Genomic DNA, 4,692 nt, shown 5'->3' on the forward strand with positions numbered 1-4,692 from the left:
TTCAGTAACCACGAGCACAACCGTTCCTTGATTTTAACTGGCGGCTTTATTCTGTAGTTTTAGTCAGAATTATCACCTTCCGTGAGAACTATAAAGTAAATGAAAAATACAGTTAAGCACACTCTTACAACCTTATCTTACGAGTGACTTATTAGCTTGGTATAACTCTGAAGTGCTTACATACATAACAGTTTAACCAGCGTTATAACGGGTTCAGATTAAACACATGAATAAAGGAAAAAATACCTCATTGGCTGCTTATTACAGAAGGGAGGAAATCAAACTTCACACTTATTATTCCTGGCATGAATTCACACTTCATCCCAACATACACTCTTCAACCTTTATGAACTACACCCGATGACATGAAAACTTAGCTAACGCAGGATTGCCTTCCCTCCAAAAGTGTGTTGCTACAATAAGGATCCCCGTTACAACAGTATTAGCTACGTAGTTCCGCTTGTATTATCATTTCCCCCGCACAGCGGACACGTAAACAATTCAAACAAAAGACAACGACATAACCTGTAAGTCTAACTGTCAGTTACACTCCCACCAATCACCGGTGATTTCTGTGAAAGGGGTCTGCAGGTTTCTTGATCGGCTTCCAGGAGGGTGACTGTCTTATGGATGGGCCTCTCCAGATAGGTGGGTTTGGTGATGCGTTTACCTCTCTCATCTAGGGTTGAGTCGCTGATCAGTAACTTGAATCTTCTCACCCGGCCATCCTGTCCCGGGTACACTTCTGTAACCTTTGCCAATTTCCACTGGTTGCGTGGTGCAGTATCATCTTGCAAAATGACAATGTCATTAATCCTTGCGTTTCTTCTGTCTTTACTCCATTTCTGTCTGTGTTGGAGGTTTAGGAGGTACTCTTTCTTCCACCTTGTCCAGAATTCATTGGCTAAGAATTGTACTCTGCGCCATCTCTTGCGGAGATAAAGATTTTCCTTGATGAACTGTCCAGGTGGCGGTAAGATAACTGTGGACTTCATTGTTAAGATGTGATTTGGCGTGAGAGGTTCTGGACCTAATGGATCATTCAGATATTCCGTAGTTAGGGGCCTACTATTTAAAATCGCCATGACTTCATAGAGAAAGGTACGCAGAGAAGCGGTGTCGAGTCTTCCGTCTGACTAATCAAGAGTGGATGTTAAGACACTTCGTATCGTGCAGATTTGCCTTTCCCAAACACCACCCATGTGACTTGAAGATGGGGTGTTCATGAAAAACTCGCATCCAAGTTCCTTCAGTCGTGTTTGATCCATTTCTTTCAGGGCGTCCACAAACTCGCGTCTTGCGCCAATGAAGTTGCTGCCTTGATCACATCTGATTTGACGAACATTACCACGTATGGCAATGAATGAACGCAGGGAATTCATAAAAGCGTCGGTGGTTAAGTCGTCAAGCATTTCAATGTGAACTGCTCGGGAGCCCATGCAAGTGAGTAGGAGCCCATAACGCTTTAACTCTCTTCTTCCGTCCTTGGCATAGAAAGGTCCAAAGCAGTCCATCCCGCAGTATGTGAAGGGAGGTGCGGTCTCCATGCGTTCCTTCGGAAGATCTGCCATCCTTTGCCCTTCTGTACATCTTCTGAATTTCCTGCATTTCACACATTTGTAGATGTGAGAGGAAACTGCATTGCTGCATCCTAGGATCCATATACCGTTGGATCGCAGCTCATTGATCATCATTCCATGTCCTTGGTGTCGTACTCTTTCATGATAGTGCTTGACGAGCAGCACTGACAAGTGGCTATCTCTTGGCAGGATTGCAAGATGCTTCACATGGGAATGAAGAGTTGCATGAGCCAAGCGACCTCCCACCCCTGAGGATACCTTGCTCATCCAGAAATGGACTCAATTTATGCAACTTGCTTGCTTTATCTTTGGTCTTGATGTCTTTCTGGTGCCTAAGGTTGTGTATCTCATGGGAGAAGGCTGCTTCTTGAACCATCTTTATAATGGTGAGCTCTGCCTCTCTCCTTTCTTCTATGCTTGTAGCTTCACTGGACCTCAATTTTAAGCCTATGGCTTCCTTGACACGTCGTTTGAGCCTGGCAATAGCTTTTACCACTCTTGCCCAGTCTGAGAACTTATGAAGGTGATCTAGTAATGATCTTTCTTCCTTTGCTTGGGTATCATGGACCAGGGATTTCAGCTCTGGATCATTGTCTGAGAACTCTTCCCCCTTGACTTGTCCTTTGGGAAGTTCTACATGCCAAAGAAAGTCTGGACCTGTGAACCAGTTGGAAGCCATGAGCTGTTCTGCTGTGAGACCTCTGGAAGCATGATCCGCAGGATTCTCTTCAGAGGTCACATATCTCCATTGTTCGGGATCTGTGCTTTGCTTAATGGGTTGAATACGGTTAGCTACAAAGACGTGGAATCTTCTGGCTTCATTGTTGATGTAGCCAAGAACTACCTTCGAGTCTGTCCAGAAGTATTCCTGTAGACCTTGTATCTCTAGCTCCTTTTTGAGCATGTCACTTGTTCGAACAGCTACCACCGCTGCTGAAAGTTCCAGTCGTGGTATGGTCGTAACCTTGGAGGGGGCGACTCTCGACTTCCCCATAACTAGGGAGCAATGAACTTCTCCTGCTGTGCTGATTGTTCTGAGGTATGAGCACTCTCCATAACCTGAGGTACTAGCGTCGGAGATGTGATGGAGCTCATAACTCTGCACCTCCTTGAAACTTGATGGCAAGTAGCTTCGTTGGATCCTTACTTCAGACAAGTTTTGTAGACCTTGGAGCCAGAATTCCCACTGGGAACGTAGGTCATCTGGAAGGGGGTCATCCCAGTCGATTTTGTCACGACACATCCGCTGCAAGATCTGCTTCCCCGCCAGGACAAAGGGTGCCACAAACCCAAGCGGATCATATACAGAGGCTACTGTAGACAACACTCCTCTTCTTGTGAGTGGGCGTTCCTTGACAACTACTCTAAACTGGAACTCGTCTGATGCGACACACCACAGTACACCAAGCGCTCGCTCCATGTGTGGTTCACCCAAAGCCATATCCAGGTCTTTGGCACCCGTGGCACGTTCTTCCTTGGGAATTGTGGCTATAACTTCCTTGCTGTTAGAGATAAACTTGTGCAACCGAAGTTTGCCGATGCTGCAAAGCACTCTTGCTTCTTTCACCAGCTGGGCCACTTCAGCTTCAGACGATACGCTCGTCAACCCATCATCAACATAAAAGTTCTTTCTATGAACTGGATAGACTTCTCGCTGAAGCTTCCTCGTCCTTCGGCAGCAAGATGTTTGAGACCATAGTTGGCGCAACCAGGAGATGAAGCTGCGCCGAACAAGTGGACCTTCATACGATACACTGAGGGTTGAGACTCTAGATCTCCGTTCTCCCATCAAAGGAACCGTAGATAATCTTGGTCTTCTGCTTTCACATGAAACTGGTGGAACATGCGCTCTACGTCACACATGATTGCAACTGGACCCTTACGAAAATGACAAAGGACGCCCAGCAATGTGTTTGTCAACTCTGGACCGGTAAGGAGATGATCATTCAAGGACGTCTCTCGAAACTTAGCTGAGCAGTCAAAGACGACTCGTATCTTCCCAGGCTTTTGGGGGTGATAAACCCCATGGTGCGGGATGTACCATGCTGGATGCTTGTTAATTTCCTCTTTAGAGACCTTCTTAGCATCTCCACAAGCTATAGTCTCTTCCATGAATGCTGTGTAGTCCTTGTAGTACTGCTTGTCTCTCCTTAGCCTCCTTTCCAGGCACTTGAGTCGGTGAACTGCACGTTTTATTGTTCGGCAGATTGGGTCTTTCTTCCTTAAACGGCAGCGGCATCTCATAATGTCCATTGTCCTTACGTCTGATGCCCTCTTTCATTTTCTTCAGGAACCGGATATCCTCTTGAGATATGAGGTCCTCTTCTGCAGCTCTCTCGTTGAAGTCAGATTCAAGCGTCTTGATAATGTCCAGTGTTGTGATTACCTCTCTTACACGTGTTCTACAAACATAGTGTACTTGATTTGTGAGGTTGGAAGAAGATTGAAGGCTTGGCATCACCTGTCTAACGATAACCCGATGACTCACTCCAATAGGGTCGCCATAGTCGATACATGGATTTCCATAGCCGACTATGCTCCAGCCAAGATCTGTTCTCTGAGCAAAAGGCTGATTTCCCTTACCAGACACAATTTCTCTTGGAAGGAGAGCCTGGGAGCAGTTGTAGCCAATTAAGAGACCGACATCACAGCTCTGTTGAGGAGCAATCTCCTCTGCAATGTGTTCAAGATGAGACCATGCTCTTGCAGTCTCTGTTTGCAGGAATAAACTCTCTCAAGTAGGTCGTTGGCAGAGGGATTTTCTTCTCCAAGTAAAGTCCTCTAACCTGCAAACCAGACAGCTTCTGGCAGGGCACAATGGTATTCTTTGAAGCCATTGTAGAGAGTTTCAGTTGGACTGGCTCCTTCCTTGTATTGAGAGCCTTTGTTGTCTCTTCAAGGATAAAAGTGGTGTCGCTCTGGGTGTCAAGAAGTGCATACACAAGAACTTCACGATCTGGCTCACTTGTGGTTGACACCCATACTGGAATGATTGTGGAGGTGTGAGTGTTGTTAATGTCCCTTACGACTCTGTTAGATATGGCCTCACTTGACGCTCTTGTCCCCTTATCTTGTGGGGTCTTCCTATCCCTTAACCTTTCTTTAGTACGAT

This window comes from Oncorhynchus tshawytscha, linkage group LG15, assembly GCF_018296145.1.
Source record: "Oncorhynchus tshawytscha isolate Ot180627B linkage group LG15, Otsh_v2.0, whole genome shotgun sequence".
NCBI classification, from domain to species: domain Eukaryota; kingdom Metazoa; phylum Chordata; class Actinopteri; order Salmoniformes; family Salmonidae; genus Oncorhynchus; species Oncorhynchus tshawytscha.